General features: G+C 39.8%; 1 long non-coding RNA gene across 1 annotated transcript in view; it reads right to left on the bottom strand.

Annotated features, from left to right (window-relative positions):
* Window positions 1-9,576, bottom strand: part of LOC129779548 (uncharacterized) — a 28,166-nt gene extending 18,590 nt beyond the window's left edge. The window contains exons 1-2 of the long non-coding RNA XR_008743700.1: window positions 9,531-9,576; window positions 3,164-3,793 (exon numbers count right to left, since the gene is read on the bottom strand). This is a non-coding gene — a long non-coding RNA (uncharacterized LOC129779548). The remainder of the gene's footprint in view (window positions 1-3,163; window positions 3,794-9,530) is intronic.
* Between the last annotated feature and the right edge of the window lie 372 nt (window positions 9,577-9,948).

The following is a 9,948-nucleotide window of genomic DNA, read 5'->3' on the forward strand; positions in this document are numbered from 1 at the left end:
AAGATAAAATGTCCAAGAGTTATATGATTGCTATTTATTGAGTCGAAAAATTGTTTCAATAGCTTAATGATAGCTTCGAAAACAGGTTATTGAAATCATTCGTATCCGTATGTAGCGCGCCCACTTGGAAACCCATTAATCTTATTGGAATGTGAGATGGGGGAGCTCATACTTACGTATATGCATTATGCTGTACACTACAGACTTTTTTCTCCGTATTGATTAAGAAGCCGACCGAACTATCGGTCGACATGTCAGTCTGCAGTCGGCGGGGTCTCTTAATTTCGTTTTTGCAGGCCGATCCGAAAAAATTTCAGTCGAGTTAACTCTTTTTTACAGTAATGCTTTTGAATCCGGACACTTTGCATTACATTCAATATCATACCACAGCCATAACATTTTTTTCATGTTGAATTTATGCGATTAATAGTTGCTAATATAGTTACTGATAGTTTCTTGATAGTTACTTATCAATCGCATTAATTCAACATGCACAAAATGTTGTGGCTGCGGTATGGTATTAAATGTAACGCAAAGTGTCCGGATTCAAATACATTACTGTATACTTACTTCGATGTTATTCGTTTCTCTCTCAGGGTAAGCAACGAATATAATAAGGGTGGGGTTTAGATTCTATACTTTTATGGTTTATAAAATGACGCTTCCTTTGCTTTCGTTCATTTCTTACTCTACTCTCGCACCGTGACGACTCGTTTGTTTGGGACCAAGCAGATAGCTAGTTAGTCTTTCAGTGGTAAGGCACACGAAAGCAGCTCGGATAAGCGCACCAGCCGCAGGATAGGTGAAGAAGCCACATCGCTATCGACCGGGAACTTTGCGTGAAATTCATCGCTATCGGAAGTCGACCGAATTGCTGATCCGCAAGCTACCTTTGCAGCTTTTGGATCGTGGAATTGCTCAGGACTTCAAAACCGACTTGCGCTTCCAAAGTTCCGCGGTTATGACGCTGCAGGAGGCTTATTCGAAGATACAAATTTGTGTGATATCCACGCAAAACGCGTCACATCATGCCCAAGGACATTCAGCTGGCCCATCGAATCCAAGGAGAGGGTGCTATATTAGCTTAGCATATAATCATCGGCCCTTTTCAGGGCTCCAAATTTGATGGATTAGAGTTTAGAAAAGTTTTTTGCAGGCCAAACTGAAACGAGAATTTTCGTTTGGATGCCATACAGCATCGAGAAAATTCCGGAAAGATCTAATCGTTGCTGAAAAATAATCTGCCAGTTCCCTGGGAATTGAAGAATACATCCATGCGAAAGAGTTTATTTTAATGTTTTCTAATTATATGGCGAACACAGCGACCAAATACATTTGATTTCGTAAATTTTCAATCAAGTGTAATTAGCTAGAAAGCTTCTGAAGATTATTCTTTCCCATCAGTAGGATATTTTCGTATCCAATATTGGATGCATAACATGAAAAACGGAAAATGTTTCGTATCGCGAAAATTATATAATTTTCAATCGATTATTGCTCAGTCGCCGAAATTTTCATACTCAGAGAGTTCATTCTCCTCTAGTTTGCCTTCCAAATTGCCATCGTATTGCCTCTCGATTCAATCACGCACGAAAGCATACTGAAATGATATTCTGGTGGTGAAACCGATTCATTTTTCGTGAGGCGTCGTGCACAAATTACGTAACGTGATAAGGGGGGAGGGGGTAGATGTTGCGTTACTTTCTGTTTATTAGAGATAGGAAATTGCGTTACGAAGGGGGGGGGGAGAGGTGGTTCAAAATTCGGATTTTTAGCGTTACGTAATTTGTACACGACGCCTGAGGACATCGACAAGACAACATCGTTACTGAACGAGCTGAACGGCGAGGGATCGAGGGATTCATTACCTGGCCTGACCTGACCTGATATGCAATCAGTTTGTTTTAACTGTGAGGGAGCGCAGGAAAGCCGATGCTGATACTCTCGTGACCAAGATAGTATCAGCATCGAAATACGGTTTCTCGGGAAGACATAGAAGCAGCCGCCACACACACACATACACGCGCGCAACTCTTTTCGTTTGCTGGTTATCGAGAGGAAACCTGGAAAAAAAATGATCGTTGCTGAAAAATAATCTGCCAGTTCCCCTTGGAATTGAAAATTACATTCAAGCGAGTTTATTTTAATGTTTTCTATCCATATAATACTGCGACCACATACATTTGGTTTTGTGATTTGTCAATCAAGTGCAGTTAGCAGGAAAGCTTCTGAAGATTATTCTTCAGAACAAGGTTTTTTGTATCCAATATTGGATGCATAAAACCTTGAGTCTCCAACGTAACACTCTCGTTTTTGAAGTCACCCAAATATTTATTTATTCATTCATTCAGGATGGATTTAGATTCAACTGCAAACAAATGATCTCTAAATCAACGATAGTCCTACGTCACCCTTGCGGTTATACCATAGATATAACCCACTTCCTGTTTTTTTATTGAACTATTTGCTTCTGCCGGGGTGGATTCTGAGAACACTTTTTTCCATTTTTTTTACCTGAATATTTCACATCACTGCAGTTTTACCTTTTTTTCTAATTAAAACCAAAAATTCCACTGCTTATATTTCTTTTGTTATTCTTTTTATATTTGATATGTGATCGAAATTACTGAGGGTACACATCTCTCGTCGCCATCTTGTAGTAATCAATAACTTGCACACGCGATTGCTAGAAGCCGAAAGATCGGACCGATCACAATGACCGACAGAGTGAGTCTGACTTTGCTATGACGAGAGAGCATACCGAGAGCCGACGCATATGATGGACATTCATGTATGTGTGAATCATTCTAGCACAAGTACTACCCCACAAAGTGTGATGAGCGTTGACATCACAGCCGATGTTGAAGTATTTGTTGATTTCTCTGCAATCATTTACAAACGCGTTATTTACGCTATTAATATAAAGAAGCGCGTAATTTTTATAACTATTTCCCTAAAATAATTATTCAAACAAAGCTCAATCTTGTCGATCCATATAAATCCCGTGCAGCGATCATTTTTGCCTGCCCAACAGATTACTAACACATAACACATTTGCAAAATACAATTTTATTATTCAGCAGTCAGTTTGGAATTAAACCAGTTTCAAAAATGAATTCTCTGAGTTGCCATACGACAGACATACATTTACATGCTCACTCACCTTTGAATCCGATGCGTGATGCTCTATGAGTGACTCCGTAAGCGCTCTTTTTTTCTGTCAAACCTTTTCTTCCAGCCTCTCTGGCTTTTCCTCTCTGCAATCGCAAGGAAATGTACGATCTTCTCAAGCGGAAGCTCAATTTCTTATTCTACGTTCAAACAATTTCTCTAAAATTATAATCTCCGTACGTTGTACCATTAAACATTCATTCATTCCATTTTTCATTTAATTCTGACTCGTTTATTGTGATGACTTTTTTTTACCATCTATGGATACATTATTCGGGCTAATAGTTGAAAATGCATTCAAGTACATTTTTGGAATCTCAGACACTGATATCGAGCTCCCGAAACCACCTGATAAATTTGATTTACTTGGTGAAAATGCTGAGATTAATCCATGGCATGTACTACTCGATGCAGATATTTCCGCTTGAATCACATTTAATATGTTAACAGGTGTAATTGTTAATCCAGGCAAAGAAGATGAAACAATTGTTGAAGGACCTGTAGGCACATATTTCGAATAGGACGTTGGAGCCGCAATCTCCGGCGTTAAAATAGTTGGCGTTGATGGTTGATGTTTGTTCACATTTACCTTGCGTGATTTAGTTAATCCTGGAATATAAGACTGAGAAATTTTGATATTAGTCAACAAAGCGTATATATTTTGAAACCAAATTTTAGGAGATCCGCCCAAAAATAAATTCGGTTTATATTCCCCTTATTCCGCGCGGCTAATGAGGTGAGATGACAAAGTTTCTCGGTTTATTCTGTAAGTCACCTTACTCCTAACTCTAATTTGATACCAGACTTGATAAAATATGAACAATTCGAATCTAGCCTCTCATAAACTATAGTCACCCCATTCGCTTTCGGGAACACCGTGACTTGAGACATCTCACGTCATTCGCCACGTAGAATAGGGGGAATTATCTTGTAGAGTCGAAAGAGAGATGTGACCATGCTAACAATTTGGTCGGTTGGACTCAGAGAAGACCATCATTTTCGAATATATTATCAAAAAGATGCTTATAGTTTGACCTCTGCTTTTCTCTTTTGGCCGACTAGTTAGCGGCACACATATCATTACTTCAATTACAATTACAACGGTAACCTTCTACGGTGCACCCGTGGCCTAGTGGTTAGAGTCACACCTGACATGCCGGGGGTTCGGGTTCGATTTCCGTTCTGGTCGGGGGAATTTTTCGTCAATGGAATTTCCTCTCATTGCACTGTGGTCACGCGTATTCTAGAGCTTGCCCTCAGAAAGCATTCAAGGCATGCTATTTGGCATAAAAATCTCTACAAAGTACTAATAAAAAATGACGCAAGTCATTTACTACGTTGAGACTAGGGATTGCATTACCGTGCCAACATTTCAATAACCGGTTATTCGGTAATGAAAATTTTATAACCGGTAAAACCGGTAAATTACCGGTAAAAAATATACTTTAAAATAAATCATTTTCTTGAAGCAATGGCTTTTATTTGTAATAATTAATTTACAAAAAAACATTTTGCAAGTTTTTGCTGGTTAAAGTAATACTTAAGGACACAGAGAATGTTAATTTTGTCGTCTTCTAATCAAGATCGGATCTCATTAACGAAGTTTCCAGAAGAGGAAAACGTCTTTTCAGAGTTTTTTATGTTGGGTAGAAGAGTATCGAATACCATTGTCATTTGCCTCTGATGCCTTCTGTACGAAAACTCTTGTCCGAGGGTTTTCATCAATCCGTTTATAGACGTTGAGTTTGGGCTGGACGTTGATACCTTTTATTGTTGCAATCGTGCAATCGTTGCGCAGGTTTCGCATCGTCCAGTGGTTTTTTTCCTCCTGTTGTCCAGCTACTGAATCAATATCATAATCGTCAAATTTGATCAAGTCAAAAACAATTTCCAATGGCTGCTTAATCAATGCAGTCCGTGACGTCGATAGAAGACGCCAAAGTCATCATCAGTGTTGCCACACGTACAGATTTATCTGGAAAGGTACAGATTTTTCCGTTATTTTTAGTGCAGATTCTGTACGGTAAATAGTACAGATTTTCGTCAAAAAATACAGATTGGTACAGATTTTTTCCGCGGGTGAAATTTTTTACATTTGAACAAAGCTACATTAAGGTACTTTTTTGAGCCTTAGTATCGCTTGGTGCGGTGGCCCGAAATTTTTAATAAATCATTGTATGCAATCTAGATTTAGAAAAAACAATGCATAAGCATCATCAAACACACGAATGGCGAATGAAATGTAAATCTGATATTTGTAGTAAATAAATGAGTTTTTTTACTATGAAATGGATTTTTTCTCTACAACGAATATTTTCGATGGTACAGATTTTTGGAAGAAAAAGTACAGATGAGTAAGATTTTAAACCCCTCTGGTACAGATTAAAATGTGGCAACACTGGTCATCTTCAATTGTGTCACGATCACGAGCAGAATGATTATTCATATACGGTAACAAATCTGCATATACGAAACGTCTTTCTGCAATCTTTCCAATCAGGACTTCAGCAGCTGTTTCGAAATTTCTGATGGTTGCTCCGATAGCTGTCTGTAGCAATCTGACGTGAGCTTCATAAAGGGTGCATTTCTTCCACAATAGCAGTTCAACAGCGACCAGAACTGGTACGAAGGCATCTACCAATTCTTTTATCGCTGTCAATTCTTCATCGCTGAAGCTTATCTTGTGTTTTATTTTTAGATCTAGCAGCGATTTTTGAACTGAAGTTCGTAGGTCGTAGAGTCGGCGCAACACTGCCAGTTGTGTTTTTTCGATCTTATTTGATTCTCGAGCAATATTTCAAAGCGGCACAAAGGCAAATACAGTGGAACCCCGATTATCCGCGAGCGGATAGCTCCATAGTAAATCTATAGGGCTTCCCCGAATTTGTCAGTGAATAATAGGCTCATGCACTTTTGTTTTGGGCATGGCTTTCACATTATCTGATCACCGGTGTACACGACCTGGTAGATTGATACGTTAATGAATTCTGTATTGATAAAACATTGTTTTCATGCTGAAATACCTTTTTTTCGTGTTTGGAACTCATTTTTAGTCCTTCATAACGTTATCCGCGATTTTTGTTATTCGCGGTGAGATAGCCAGGCTTTTCCGCGGATAATCGGGGTTCTACTGTATTATTTATGGTGTAAGAATTAAAATTACTGAAATTTCCGGTTATTGATTGTAAAATTACCGGTAATTCGGTAATGGAAAATGATCCGGTATCACCGGTGAAACCGGTAACGGTAAAACCGGTTAACAATCCCTAGTTGAGACGGCGAAGTTCTTATAGGTACGTTGGTGCTATTTAAGATGAAGAAGAACCATCTACGAGTCTGGGAGATCAACACAGCTTGAAACGGAATGCCAACGGACATATTAGGATCGAGACTAGTGAGATTCTAATTACGACATACTTAAGGTGTCGTGCACAAATTACGTAACGCTAAAAATCCGGATTATGGACACACTCCCCCCCCCCCTACGTAACGCAATTTCCTATCTCTAATACACAGAAAGTAACGCAACCTCGACCCCCCTCCCCCCTCATGTTACGTAATTTGTGCACGACGCCTAACAAGGCCATACGATTTGGAATGATTTGGAAAAGACACTACAGGAATGTGAGCCGTATAATTCCGTTATGCCAGTAGAGCAGTGTGACTCCTGCATGAAACGGCTAGCGGGTTAATGATGCGACTGCCCCCGTCCCGGTAAAACTTTGGCAGGCTTCCAGGTACGTTCAAAACTCGTTAATCATGAAGGCTCTGATGTAGCATTCCCAACTAGCGTTGATCAGGTTGATCTGCTGAAACAATCGTCAGCAATAAAAACATGTAGTAATACCTCCCCCAAGGAGCTTGCAGCAGCTATACGGGAACAGCAGTTTTGTAGCAAGTTGGAACTTGGAACAGCAGTCTTGGAAAGCAAGAGCAGAAAAGGTGGAGACTGCATTGTAAGAGGCTGTACGCAGTATGCCAAAAGAAGTGATTTCAACACCAACAGGAGGCTCAACTCCGTTAACAGTAAAGAGGAGAAAACAAACTACAGAGAAACAGAAAGAGGGCTGTGAAAGTATTAGAGATGAAAATAAGCAACACCATGATGAACCAATGAGTGGCAAAAGGTCGCAAGAATTAAGGTGAGGAAGCGAAAGACAGGCCAAAATTCCTGAAGAAGAGGCTGAAATCAGATGCTCTGATCATGTCCACATCCGGGCATTACGACCTATACCGATATTTTAAGGATTAAAAATGATTCGTCCCTGGAACATCTCGGAGAGAATGTAGTGAAAATAAGGCGCACTCAGAACGGCGAAGTGTTGTTTGAACTAAAAAAAACGACGATAAAGAGTTTAACGAGATATTGTTTGGGGAAGCAACGCAAAACTATGTCCCAAGAGACAGTGATCGAATGCAGGAATATGGATGATCACGATAGAGGAGGAATTGAGAAAAGCCTTAAACGAATAGTTTCAGCAGAGAGATGTCGCGTCGAACATTCAACTAGAGAAAGCGTTCGGAGACACGCAAACTGCATTAATAAGACTGTAGAAAATATAGCTGCTCGAGACAGGGAATATTAAAATAGGATGGGCGGTATGCCCTGAGAGTTACCCGACAATTAGTAAGGTGCTTTAAGTATATGGATTTTAGCCACCGAGCTAAGGTTTGCATGAGATTGGATATATCAGGCCGCTGTATAAGATGTGGTAATAAGGGATATATGGCAAAAGATTGCATCAAGCTACCGAGATGCATGCTCTGCTAACAGAGTCAGAAAGTGATCAAACTTCAGGATGCCCGAGATGCCCGGTCTTTAGAAGGGCGCTAGCTGCAATGACTAAATGGAGGTAACGCAGATAAACCTTAACCACTCGTGTCGTAGTTGCAGCACAACAATTTCTAGGGCCGGCTACAACAGAAACAAAGCGATCATAGCAGAGCCGTACCAAGTCCCGTTGAACGATGGAGATTGGCTGGTCGATAAAGCCAGGATAGCCGCATTGGTGACAATGGTATCCCATACAAGGAATGATGTCCAATGCATACGAAGGGTTCGTGGTTGCCAAAAACAACGGAGTCTTCGTGTTCAGTTGGTATGCATCCCCGAGAGCAATTCGACCGAATGCTAAACAATTTGACAGAACAGCTCATCGGACGGAAGCCTGTTGTCATCGGTGGGGACTTCAACGCCTGTACACTGGAGTGGGGGAGTAGACTAACCAACGTTCAGGTTCAGTTCACTTGAAGCATTGGCAAAGTTGAGTTCCAGCAGTATCACCATGAATTAGGGAGTCTGCGATAGTTATACATACAGTGACCACCAAACGATTCACTACACCATTTAAATTCGGATCCCATCAATAAGGCGAGGGACGAGGGTAGACGACCGGAAGTGAAAGACAAAGTTGTTTGATAAAAATCTTCTCGTGGAAGCACTCCAAATGGAACGACCAATAACTTTATTGCAAGCTCATTGACAGATATAATTGTCAGAGCATGTGACATCAGCATATCACGAAAAGTAACAACGAAGAACGAACGGAGCCCAGTCTTTTGGTGGAACGAAGAAATTAATTCACTTCGGAAAAGTTGTATCCGAGCCTCCGAGTGCAATCAAACAGAAGAAACAGCAGACCATGTGGTCTTCGACTATCCTCGATTTGCTCGGCAGAAAAGAGAAATGAACCTACGGGGTGCGGAAAACATTGTAGAGAAAATGGGCGAGAACTGTTGAAATGCAGTGAATAGAGATATAATCGAAATAATGACGGAACTCCAACGAAGGTGGAAAGTAAATCAAAGAGAAAACATAAGACACATTGAGTAAGGAGTGCATAAACCCAACCTCCTCTCCGAAGTAATAATAAACAGTGGTTCCTCAGACCAGACAAGAAGCATAAGGGGGTGGTTTAATGAATAAAAATTTCACACTACGCTGTCAACAAAATGTCTGTTACCTTCTTCCCAAAAAACAGAGATATACAATTGAGATGTTGGCACTTTCAGAGCAATGTCAATACCCTGAGTATAATGGACCATATTATGTAAGTCGAATCGAGCGATCCATACGATCCCTATCGCCATCACACCTACCTAAATAATAGTTGTGTTGCGAATTGCATATTTTAAAGCGTTTCTCTGAATTGTTCCCCATAGCAAAATATCTGGGGTATAAACCAAACAGCTGGCGAAAATTATAGCCGACAGCTTTTACTCAGAATATTTATAATAGCAAAATAAAGCTAAAACGTTAAATTCTGCTCGACTCAAATTACAAAATGCAATCATCATTACTCCGAAAATTTCGCTGATATCGCTTTCGAAATTTACTCTGAATAATAGTAATAACTTACCGCCGATATGGGTTGCATAGGTGTAACGATTGTTGCGGCTGTTTCTACCGTTGCTACTTATTTTCTCTGTTGTTTTTCGATAATTTATTTCGTATGTCCATAATTTTATAGCCAAGTCTAGGATGTTTGCGTTATTTGGTAATTCGGCTTTACCCTGGATGTATGTTTTATACAAATGTACTAGAATAGTTGAGAACATTCGTTCCTTGATTTGCATGTGCTTGATAGTTTTTCTATAAGCCTTGAAAATGCTAACCATTAGGTTTAACATTTCATTGTCATCATTATTCTGTACATTTTTTTTTTCCAACTTTTGCTGATAAACTTCAATACAACAAGAAACTGCTACTTCAAATAATTTCTCACGGTCAGCGTCGTTCAGATATTTCCTATAACACAAAATATTTACTGAAATGAT

Source organism: Toxorhynchites rutilus, chromosome 3 (assembly GCF_029784135.1).
Source record: "Toxorhynchites rutilus septentrionalis strain SRP chromosome 3, ASM2978413v1, whole genome shotgun sequence".
Taxonomy (NCBI): Eukaryota; Metazoa; Arthropoda; class Insecta; order Diptera; family Culicidae; genus Toxorhynchites; species Toxorhynchites rutilus.